At 36.1% G+C, this 13,217-nt stretch overlaps 1 pseudogene; it reads left to right on the top strand.

Annotated features, from left to right (window-relative positions):
* Positions 1–2,683: 2,683 nt before the first annotated feature.
* Positions 2,684–12,785, top strand: LOC113856943 (annotated as a pseudogene).
* Positions 12,786–13,217: the final 432 nt, after the last annotated feature.

The following is a 13,217-nucleotide window of genomic DNA, read 5'->3' as shown; positions in this document are numbered from 1 at the left end:
ATACTTCAGATTCCTGCCTTGGAGGCTCGAAAGCGAAGATTGATTGTTTCAATTAATAGACAGTACGGTTTCTTGACTCATTTGGACAATCTCGAACAATATTCGCCATACGAATTTGTAGCGTCAGTTAAGACAAAAGACTCTCATACGAGCTCCTGAGGCGGTTCGTTCCATGATCCGTTCTAGACCTCAAGATGCTACTTTTCGATTCTGCCAATATTTGTTCTCCATTCAATTTATGACCGGATTCTTTCCTAATTTCCATGTATAAGCATCATTTCCCTCACGAGTTACGCTCACACTAACTCCGCAAATACGGATTACACCTCCATGAGCTTTGGCAATGTTACTTGATCCGGAATTCCATAATGAGTACCGTTTATACCTTTACACACAGCTCCAACAAAACGTAAAAGTTCCTATTATTTCCATCCACGGCGAATGTAAGGGCTAAAGTATCTAATCTACTTTTATATTCCATGTTCAAATAATGTGAAATAATTAATTGTATTACTAATCTGTATTAGAAGGGCTAGCGACGATCTCATGAATAGAGTTATGTTGTTGCGAGTATTCTTAGCATGTAACCCAAGATTATCAATAGGCTCCCCAATAAAGTCCTTACGTCTCGTAATAGGTGTCAGTCCTTAGTTTGAAGAGCTCTCCTGTCATGTAATTCACCAGAGAACTGGGTCGGGACACTTGGCTTAGAGGATGTCTCACGCTAGTCTCAATCAACTTCTGAACTAACTTTTATTTCCCTTAGTCAGTCTTTTAGACGCCTAGAGAATTTATTCATGTAGTTGCACCCATTATGCATAGCATACATGAGCCGGTAATAAGCCCATTCGTGCCTCCCAAATTTGAATTACAACTATATATTGTGCCATAAGGATCCGCTTGAGGCTACAGAGAATGTCATTTCTCATTTAATTGTTGTTTGTTTAATCCTACTTGTATGGAAGTTTCTGATAATAATTACATACGACCCAGATTATACTACTCAGAATCCGTTACGATCTGTATTCCCAGAGATACTATTAGGCATCTTCCCGGGGTTGACCAAGCAGTACCCTCTGAGTGAGCTTCAGGACCCACCCATTTATTTGGGCGAGCATTACGATCCCAGGATATTCATTTTTTTATTTCAAGCGCATGCAAAAAATACTTATTGTGAACTAAGATGGAAGTATGAATTTACTTCTCTATAAAATGTTAACTATCCACTTATTATTATTTTTCGCAATAATCTTTGCAATCAAAAAATACCACTGATCTTAATTCAATAGCGAAGATTGTAATGAATCTCGGGTAATATATAATCAATAGGTAAATAAATAATATAGCCCAAGGTAGGGAGTTTAATACTTATTTTCCTTTTACCCCATCCAACCAGATTCCAAGATTTAATTGTTGTACTTATTCAATTTCAATATGATCAATTTCAAGAGTCTGTATTGTATAGAATATTTATTTCTAGTGGTAATTAACTTTGTTTGACACGCCCCGGAAGTCATTTTGAATAAATTCTTCAAGTTGATCAATATCTCCTTTTGAAAAGTCTTTCAAATTTCTCTATGAATTGAGATAGGAGACAACAAACTCTCTGCAATACTAACTTAACTTAGTTTTATGAAATTCTCTTTCAGTCGTAGCATTTTCGGAACGGCTGTAACTCCTCTATTACGATCATTATTTCTATCTCTATTGGCTTTCCTTTCCTATTTCAATCAGCAGACGATTAGTATACCTCACCTTGATGATATTTATATATGAACACAAACGACTTTTTATACTCTAATGTGTAATCCCTCGCTTCATTCGTTTGGAGGAGGAAAGTACATTCCTATTTTGTCACATCTAGATTACAGATACGAACATATATCACTGTCAAGGTCAAGAGTGAATTTATATTATTAGATTAGGTTATTTCATTTCAAAAATAAAACAAATAAATAAAAAAAAGGGATAAGAGATTCGAAATTTCCCCAAAAAAAAAAACAGATTGGTTGCGCTACTACATTATGAAAAGAGTATACATCAATGCTGTATTGACAAGAAATCCAAATACCAGTGGCTGTGTAAGTAACGAAAACTTTTCGGATTAATTTGAAAGATCCAATATTTTTGTTGATTATTGTCGTGGTAACGCGTCTCCTGTATTACAGTGAAGTATAGACCCAAACTATTTTATAGCATCTAAGCTCCTAAAGTACATCGTCGAGTTTATGACTCAGTGTTGTGCGAATAGGTAATTCTTTATTCATGAAGGTGTGTTGTTGATGGAGGGTCCTCTTACCCTATGTACTTACCAGCGAACCCAGAGACTATTATCTAGCATATTGTGAATGGTGTTCGAACAGCTGTTGTGATTATGAACTTATTATACTCATACAAGTGATAAATATATATATTGATGACTATTTCGCTGACTATGAATAGCCACTAATGGATACTGTATCTGTAGTCTTGGTCAGCCATACTTTATTGCGAGTAAAACTCCTCAACCATATCGGAGTGTTCTCCGGCGCTTCCGAAGTGAAAGCAGGTGCGCGGCTAGCTCTTGCCCGAGATCTGTCCGTTAGCTATCAGGGTATCTTGCACTATTTGAATCCAAACTGTGTGGATCCGATGATGATGGGAAGCTTACAGTCTGGCATCCTTTGACAAATTTGAATAGCAGATGACTGCCACGATGCGTAAACCGTTAGCTGGAGACCAGAAAATAGAGTCGCTTATGATAATCCTGACTTATTGTTCTGACTAGACTCTTATCCCTTAATCCTACTTTTTGCATGTAGAGGTTCTGTTTCTATGATAGCCATTGTGTTATACCATTTGCCATTGTAGGCCAGGGGGATGGTATTTGGGTTTGCAGTGGGAACAAGTTAGTCCTTTCGTTGCGCGCTATCTTACGTTTGGGGATTCGCGTAATCCCTACTTCTCTACATTATTAAAGACTTTTGCCAAGAGCTTCCGCGCTTGCGATGTGCTAGTGCCAAGTTGAGAGATAAATCACAGTGTCTCAAGTATTGGCCCTCGTCTCCCCGGTCAGCTTGGGATTACTGTCTGACTATTAAATCTTGAAATGCGTGTTGATTATTCTCCCCTAAGACAAATAACTTGGGTCAAGGAAATAGCCTGTGGTCTGGGTGATATGGAATGTCATCCTTGCGGCCTGGCGTACGGCTTGATACTTTTTACTTCAAAGATGAGTTAACTTAACTCGTAATTGGTTATGAATTTTCGTCCTTATCCATAGTGACTGTTAGCAGAATTTTTCTGTCTGGAATGCCAGACCGTTTCTTATTTTGTGCCGAAGCAGTTTATAGAAGTCTAACAGGACTGATCAACGGGTTGAAATCATGATTAGGGCCCTGGGTATTAACTTAAATTGACTAGCTGCTATCGCGGTGACTCCCATGTCGTATCCCAAGAGAATGAGTGAGAAAGCCCAGTCCATGTTGAGTTTTGCGAGTCTAGACGTTGGGGGCTTTCAACTCTCTTATCGTAAATGTTTGATCAGGGAAACCCAACCCACGACCCAACATGAATTAACTTAACAGAGCGGTATTCCACTGCAAAATACTAACGTGCGTGTACGTTCATCATTATTTGCGCGGATTAATTGGAATCTTATGTGCTTTGCAATTTTCCAATCGTGCAATGCATGCAGTTATCCATGACCCAAAAAGATCCAATGAGGTTGCATCTTGTCGGTTTGTACTCAAGAAAAAGTAAGCTATACCTAAAGTGACGTCATACGTTTGTGCTTGGTGGGAGCATCATATTTGCCGTATCCGCTATTGACTCGTTAAGTATAGGTAAACTTTGAAAAGGGGGGCGGGGAACAAGGATGGGAAAGGATTGCAAACTTTAGGTTTCTTTTGATTATACTTCTGCGTGAACTATAGTATGTTTCATTAGAATGAGATAAGATCCGTAATAGTTCAAACAGTATTTTATTTCACCTCTATTGCATTTGGGTGTTCTCTTTACTCGAGTGTTTTCCTTCTCGCCTGTTGCCTTAGCAGCGTGCTGAGTTGGATTTCCGAGTTGTAGGTACATATGCCTGCTCTGACTGCAAAATATTGCGTTTTGGAGATGTAACCATTCGTCCGCTATCTCCAATTTGGCGGAGGATAAACATTCCAGCATTCAGGATATCTTGAGGGGTGGCAATTGTTCCCACCAAGGTTTGCCTTATAATTAGCTATATATTCGCAGTAAGTGCTTCCTTGAACCCAATACCGCTAGTGTTGGTACAAGCCGGAATTGAAGTTGGGACGCCTAGACTTGCCTCGTGTAACGTGCCGTAATTAAAAGAATATAATTATCCCGTATACCTGAGGGCTAGCAATAGTAGGAGTCCTGTAATTAGTCTGAACTGTGCTTTGTGAATAGTATGGGAAAAGAGATCTAAAATTTAGAAATCCCCCAGCAATGGATACTTGTAATCCAGTAATTATCGTTGTTTTATTAATAGTATTTAGATTGCAATTAAAAAACGTTCATGCGCCCAATCTTTTTCACTATAAACGGTAATTGAGCTGCTCGAATATAACAATAAAATAAAAAGACTACTTTTGCCTATATATTATCCAAAATTAGTACAATTATTCGAATAGCTGTGTTTCCCGTATTAGAAATATCCTTATTAGATATTATATGTACTCCATATATATTCTTAACATAGTATTAGTAAATATGTGGTATATAAACTAATAATAATTGTATATTAATTTTCTTATTTATTTTTTCCTGACATCTTGTTTATTATATAAAGTATTATAGCTTGTCTGAATAGAATATTTTTAGAATTATACGTATTATAAGGAGCAAATTTCTCATAATTCTAAGTTAAAATAAAAATGAATTTAGGTACATTCAATAACATTATGAATTGCTATTCAACATTTTTTAATTTGTAATAATAGTACATAATAATATAGATATTAAGAATATGAAAAATTAATTATTCATATAATAATATCTAACTATTTCATATGTTCTATATTACTCATTTTGTAATTTAGTTTTCAGCCCATTTCCGCATTTTGACGTATTGTTATTCTATTTTTCAAGGTATTCAATATTGACCAAACAGCTGTTCTCATAACCACGAAATATATATCCGGATTGTGAAATAAATGGATCGATTTACAACGGTTACATTAAACTTTGTATGACCATTACGAGGTTAAATTAGATGAGGTTTCGTGTAGGATGTCATCTGGAGATAGGCTAAAACAAGGAAGCTCTGTGTTGATATGAATTGAAAGGGAATTGATTGATAAAAGTTATTCAATACAATATAATAGACTAAACGATAAAGGAAAGGAGTTATCTATATATAACTGAGGATGTATAATGATGATAACCAAGTATGGAATCCACTAGAAAGGTTAGTAGCAGATTCATCTCTGTGTGAATTTTACACTTGTATATAATGGTCATTGCGATTGAGTCTCATATCCCGACGCGACTTTATCCTTTTCTCTCCATTTATAAAAAAAAAAAAAAAATCACAAATGAAAAAAGCACACATTCACTAACTATCGGATATGTCTATTCCAATAAAACTCAATCATACAGTAGAGCTACTCGGCTTAATTAAGAGAGATTTTCATTTTTTTTTTTATCACTAATTTCTTATGGTAAGCCAATTGCATTCGTCCGTAATTCTAATCCCCGGATAGAGCTACGCTAATGCTACACACCGACTGATCCAGAAATGATCACTTATTTTAATGTTCGTTTTTGTATTAGAAATAAAAGTAACGGAAGAGATCGTAGATTAATAGGCAACAAAATAACTTCTATATTTCATCATACTATATTTCTTATTCTTTATTGGATCCCTCTGCCCAATCCCCTGTTATGTTTTTAATTTCTTTTGGACTTTGAACAACAAAAGAAATTAAAGGAATATAATTTCTCCAGATATAGTTTTATTCTTTTTACTTCTTCTTCTTGACAAATTTGCGTGATTAACCCCAAAAGGGTTGCGGTTTTTACTTCACAACAGGACTATGAGGCAAAGGAGCGCTCTTGCCCGTCGTCCACTCCACCCCCAATGGAGGTATGTTTTACAGAGGTCATATAATATACTCCGTCTTAGGAAAACAGGACGACATATGACAACGTGAAGTTCCATCATTTATTCTTATTATTGTAATTGAAGATAGTTCCGGCCCATTAATTGTACGTAAAAAGAGATTCAGTGCTTGATGTGGGGAACTAACACGCTCATTTCACACTTTTCTGGTATTACATGGACCTCATTTTTATTACATTTTCCCCTTACGTTATTGTGACCGACTGTGTCCGAACTATACTAGTCGATATGTCCCCATATGATTTAGTTGTGTTAGATGGTGGTTAGCACAATAAATGTGTCAAAAGAACGGACGCTTCATCACTCAATGAAGATATTTTTTTTATCCAAAACAAAAAGAAGCGATTGGGCTGAGGAGTAAAATATATATGTAGATTATCTTAAGCTTGAGCTTGTTCACAATTTCTCCCCCTTAGCAGTCATTTAGCAATTACAGTATTCGGCTTATACAGAAACAACCCTAGCTAAGCTCTAGAGCGGACTAGAAATAGGTAGAGTCCGTCGACGGATCTCTCTCTTAGTTTTCTACCTTACTCCTTTCTTCTTGTGGTTATCTAGTTTATGTGTATGAAAGAGTTACGGTTTTTTGAATTTAAATTTTTTCATGAACTTTAGCGAGACTAAGCAGCGTGCTAATGAAGTAGGCAGAATAACTGGATTGCAAAAGAGGAAATGGACCACATTTAATAATCTACCTCTCTGGGTAGGGGTCGTTTTATATCCAAAAACTGCTCAGCCAAACAGTCCCGGATCAAGTGGGGATTGATACTTTGGGTTGAGTACCAGGAAAGTTTTGGGTAGGCCGGATCTCAGCACTATGTATAGGCTAGGTATGGCGTACCTTGTATCGATTAAGGAAGGATGAATTCAGCTTAATGTGAAATCCCCTGTGAAGACCATCCCTATGTTGAGTGGCCGATGAGATGAATTATAGAGGATTTGTTGGCCACCAATGATAGGTGGAGAAAGAAAAACCCCGCAACTCCTTGGGGTTTACCTTGCACTGTGAGAAGTAAAAGAAGATCTAAGACAAAAAGAGGATAAATATTAGTGAGGAATTTGATTCTATCTCGTGAGTAATAAGTAGAGGAAAATAGATATTTAGTTTCTTCGTCTTTACAAAAAGACAAAAAACTAAAAGTAGTTATTAACTGTAGAACGTCACCTATAAAAAAAAATCCCTTTTGTATGTTTATATTGATTTGTTTGTGTGTGTGTTTTTCATTTGGAATGTTTTTTTTTTTTTACTGGGTCGACACGACGACGCATTACATTGAACGACGCGCATGGTGGATTCACACATCCACTACCTTGATCCACTTGGTTTACACTCTCCGATCCCTATCACCACTTTCTCTTCGTGGATTAACGTTATATAAAAATACCTATATATTAATCCAAAGTAATAGCTATACTTCAAGTTTCTACCCACTTTCCTCTATTTACTCTTTTTTTTTCTTATTTCTTATGTTGAATTAAACATATATTAGAGTCACTAAAAGATATGTGATATTTTCAAAGATAAAGATTCCATATATATATAAGAATAGGAAAAGTTAGTGGTATATTGAGTATTCCCCAATAATAAATTCTTAGTATACTTACTAAATTGTTAATAAAAGACCTAACGTTTATAAATAGAAATTGTAAACAATGCAGAAGACAGTGTAAGTCAAACAAAGTCAATTTGATCATTTTCTACGTAGATGATACTCCTACAATGCGAAATTAATTAGTACTGCTCAATACTTTGGCAGAGGGAATATCAGTAATAACATTATCTATTCCAAAATAATTTTTAATTCCTACTATCTCTAAGTAATATGTAGCAGCATTTTCCGATTTCCTTTGGTTCTCAGCCTAGCAGTCGTGCCGTGGAAGGAAAAGTTTCCATAGATTTGCCTCTCCTTATACAACCTGTTTAGCTTCTATCCGTCATTACCTGACGCGGGACAATACGACAAGAAGTTCGTAGCCCCCAGATTAATATTTTATATATCCTGCCCCAAAGATTAATTAATACCATCTTGACCCTTGAATCTTGTCTCCAACTACCGGAAATTGGTGAAAAAATCTATGTAATCCAACCATTCTTTTTAATATCTCTGCGTGATAAGTGTCTCGTAAGGGTGCTTAAATACCTAAAATGCGGAAAAAATCTCCAAATAATATTTTTAATATGAGTCAGATATACGAAATACCCTACTACAGGCCAAAGATCAGCGCCCCTAGGTAATATCACTAGATCCAATACTGTAAAATAATCTTAGGATTCGCAAGAAATATATCGTTTGCATCTCCGATACTTGGATGTGAGCACAAATGTGTCCTGGCATGTACATTTAATCCGGTGTCCCCAATATAAAGAGTATACTTGATGCAGCCTACAATAATTATTATGTTTTTACTTACTCCTACTCCTTGTTAACCGAATTCCCGGTGAATTAGTACTTAATTACGTCCAAAACCCATCATATTTAAATTGCTACAGCATTCTTTTCCCTGTTTCGATTTACCCAGAATCGAAAATTACGAACGAGATTAGATACTTTCTATAATAGTTCCTATGAAATCCAAGTTTGCTAATTAATTGTTGGCGAACTACACGCAAGTCATTAATGCTGATGATCCTGCCTGTTACTAACCACAGGCTGAACAAAACAATTCCTTTATCACTATTGATCGGAAATTAGAGGAATGCATTCTAATTTGTATGCGTTAATTTTTTGAACGATTGCTCCTATTCTGCTCCTGACTGCCAAAATACCAAAACATATAAGAAACATCTGAATATTGTAGCCAAGTCAAAATTCCTTTAGGCTAGGTACGATACCTATCTCTGCGAATATACATAATGCTTTAACCTTATTTACTTCCAATGGGATGCACTTAGTCATCATAGAAACAACAAGCAGTAGCCACGGTCTTGCAACGATAAGGAGATACCTGAGGAATAGGCAAACCAGAAGCCAACCAAGGACGCATACCCAGAACGAAAACTAAGTTCCCACTCCTCGGCCCATGCAACAAGCTACACCAAGATAAGAAGTGTAAGAACAATTAGTTTCATAAGGACCGCCATTGTATAACCATTCCAATCAACAGATGCCGCTTCCCATTATCGGATAAAATGCAAACCTATAGCGCCGAAGTAGGAATAATGGCCCACCAGAACAAATGATATTGTTTCATAAAGTAGAGATCCAGAAACAGGCTCACGAATACCCATTCCAATAGCTACTGGAGGGAGCAGCGATCAAAAGCGAATAATAATAACAAAACGTTGCGTCAATAAAGTAGACATCAAACACAAACACCAATGTAAAGACGATCTTCAGCTGGTTATCCCAGTTACAGACAGCGGACCCCATAGTTCGCTCTCCGCGTCTCTCTAAAATTGCCAGTCATGGTAAATCTTGGTTCATTAATCATCAGGACTCCCAAGCACACCGAATCGTCTTTAACTAGATAATTTAAGAGCTTGTTATTCAACACGTATAACAATGACTGTTACCGGTTGTCAACCAATTACCAATATTCATAATAGCTCTTTCATCCTAGATTATCCCGAATTTCCTTTTATCCATTTCATTCATTCAAAAAAGGTTTTTTAGAGTCGTTATAGTATGTAATATAATTCCATATAGTTAATTATTTAATATCATTAGCCACATGGGATTGCCCGGGACTTCGAACCGGAACTAGTTCGGATGGAGTAGATAATTTCTTTTTTAATCAAATTCAAAACAATAAAAAACAAGAAAAAAAATCTCTCCCCCAAGCCGTCCTTGCATTTTCATTGCATGCTTCCCATTTATAATAAACCTGAATAAATTCTCAGAAAAGACCTAAGCAAATAAAATATTCAGTTGATGAACCCCAACCGATCTTAATGTAACCCCAAATAATCCTATTTCAATGTCTAGGTTTTCATAAGCGCTAATATGACGCCTCTAGTTAGATGATGAAATTACAAAATGTCGAAAATAAAAATGTAACTTATACCTTTTTCTATTAATTGTAGCACATTTTTTTACTATGGGGCAGAGGTGGAATCAAAACCCCATTTTTTTGAATGTTTAAGGTACTGTACTACACACATAGAGAACAACGCATACTTCATATAGACATATGTTGACTTAGAATACACCATACTATGTGCTGAAAGAATAATCCTCCGAATACCCGGACAATTTCGAACTTCTATACTAATTATCCATCTCTTGCAAAGTTAGAAATATTTTGTGTAGGTATAATATCATAAGAAATATAATTATGATACGTTTGCCTCTCTATCCCTGTACAAGACTAAAATACTTCCCAATTAATTTTTTGAACTTTCTTAACTCGTCCCAATAACGGAGACACGAGTAGCTACATACTTATGTGGTGTTATTGCGACCAAAAGTATAATTACAAGAGGAGATAAGTCCCCGAAAATTGTCTTAATATAATTGGTATAATTTGTTATGATAATCCGAGTTCATCGAAACAGTCTCTCTATTGTTTTCCTAATGAGGTATCCTATATCTGTTCTTAAATTTAATGGAGAATCATAGGATTATCTGCCATATAGCCGCAAAATAATTCGGGTCAATAATCATAAAGTCGAATAATGCGGTGCCTCAGAACCGATTTAACTAAGGGATGCCCCGAGTTAATTACAAAATTCGCCTTTCTAACAATGGACTAATTAGAAGAATAATTGAACTAGTGCCCAAGCTTTCTTCAATAACATATTTCATTTAGAAATGAAACCCATCAACCAGGACTCTCCTACGGTAACCGAATACAGGAGAAACAGAGCCGAATTTATCGCCGATAGTAGATTAATTATTGACCCGATTTTTTGGAACTATGCAGAAATTATTCTCATATATACAATGGATCCTCAAAACAAAAGAAATTTGTATACGAATAAATATCTATACTTCGGCTTTTCTTTGTATATAAAACTGTTGGCTACGTAAAACACAAAAAGTACTGTACGCGCTTTTTTGAAAATGATTAGATTCAGAAAATTATTGGAAGAATTCTTACAGAAGAACAAAGACATTTTTCTTTGATCTTTTCCAAGAACTCCTTACTTGCCCAGAGGTTATATACGAGGTCGAACATTTGGTATTGGATATCTCTTTGTCACGCCTCAGATATCATGATCTAGTCAAACCATTCATTAATATGGTATGATACTTTGTAAATTGGATTCATCGAAATTCTCATTAAATGAAGAATTAAAATTTCCATTTATTTCTGAATAGTGATTATCCTAATCTATAGGATTTGAAATGTCATTAATAAGAGTCGGGATTGGTGATTCAATCAACTGCCAATTATTTTAATTTATCTTAGAGTTTCTTTCTCCTAGCAGAAATTTCAGGATTTATCGTTATCATAGGAAAGCACAATGTGCCAATGAAAAAATGCAAGACGGCTTGGGGAGAGATTTTTTCTGTTTTATTAATGTATTGAATTTGATTAAAAAAAAAAATTATCTACTCCATCCGATAGATTCCGGGTTCGCATTCCCGGGCAATCCCATATGCATAATAGGAATATAATCAAATATATAATATATGGAAATAATGTTAATACCACTACTCATATACGATCTCTAAAAAACCCATTTTTGAATGTAATGAACATGGAATAAAAAGGAAGATGTCGGCATAAAATGCTAGTATGAATAAGAGCATATTAGAATATATTGTATTCAGGTTGTACACGGTTATAACAGTCATTATACTGTGAACATAACACAAGCCTCTTAAATTATCTAGTTATAGAGAATTTCGTTGGTGTGCTGGGAGTCCACTGATTGATTAAATTGAACCCAAGATTTACCATGACTGCGCAATTTCTAAGAGAGACCCACCGAGAGCGAAAGCCTATGGGGTCGCTATCGTGATAGACTGGATATAACCAGCCACTGAAAATCGTCTTTACATTGGATGGTTTGTGTTTGATGATCCCTACCTTATTGACCGCACTTCTGTATTTATTATCGCTTTTTATTGCTTGTCCTCCAGTTGTAGATATTGATGGTATTCGTTGAGCCTAGTTCTGATCTCTACTTTATGGAAACAATATCATTTCTGGTGCCATTATTCCTACTTCGGCGGCTATAGGTTTGCACTTTTACCGTAAATGCCGATATGCAGGATGCCGGGCATTTGTGTATGAGAGTTGAGTTACCAATGAGCGGTCCTTATGAACTTAATTGTTCTAGCCCTTCCGTACTTGGTGTACGCTTTTACATGGGCCGAGAGTGGGAACTAGTTTGTCGCTGGGTAGCTGTTCCTTGTGAATTGCTGTTGCATATTCAGCTCCTCGTTGCAGCGGTGCTACTGCTGTTTTCTTATCTATCCAAATGGTCACAGGGAAGCTTTCCGGATGGGAATGCCTCCTAGGAATGTCTGCTACTCGAATTTTATGATATGTTTAATTTTCAGGCTCGAGCATAATATTCTATGCATTCCATTTCACATGTTAGGTGTAGCTGGTGTATTCGGCGGCTCGCCTTATTCAGGCCTATGCACGGTTCCTTGGTGAATTCTAAGTTTGATCAGGAACACAAGAAAATTGAATCTGCTATGAAGGTCAGATTCGGTCAAGAGGAAGAAACCTATAATATTGTAGCTGCTCATGGTCTTATTTTGGCCGATGATCTTCCAAATATGCAAGTCTTCAACAATTCTCGTTCTTTACATTCTTCCTAGCTGCGTTGGCCTGCTAGTAGGTATTTGGATTTTACCGCTTAGGTATTAGATCCTATGGCTTTCATTTAAATGTTCAATTCACCAACCGAGTTGACAGTCAGGTCGTGTAATTAATACCTGGGCATGATATAATTAAAAATGGCCCGCTATCAACAAAAACACCTGGTTGGAAGTAATGCAAATGAACCGTACATGCTCATAACTTCCCTCTAGATCTACGCTTGCGATACGAAGACTCCATCTAGAAATGGAATAAAATTTGAATCTGAAAGTATACGAGTTTTTGAAAGTAAGGAGCAAATACAACAGGTACCATATTGTCCTTTGCCTTTTACTTTCTTAAATAGTCTTAATAATTATAAATATTAAATTCTACATAT

This window comes from Abrus precatorius, unplaced genomic scaffold (assembly GCF_003935025.1).
Source record: "Abrus precatorius isolate BTA unplaced genomic scaffold, Abrus_2018 Scaffold13, whole genome shotgun sequence".
Classification (NCBI taxonomy): Eukaryota; Viridiplantae; Streptophyta; class Magnoliopsida; order Fabales; family Fabaceae; genus Abrus; species Abrus precatorius.
The sequence above is the reverse complement of the archived record's forward strand: the minus strand, read 5'-3'. Positions and strand labels throughout refer to the sequence as shown.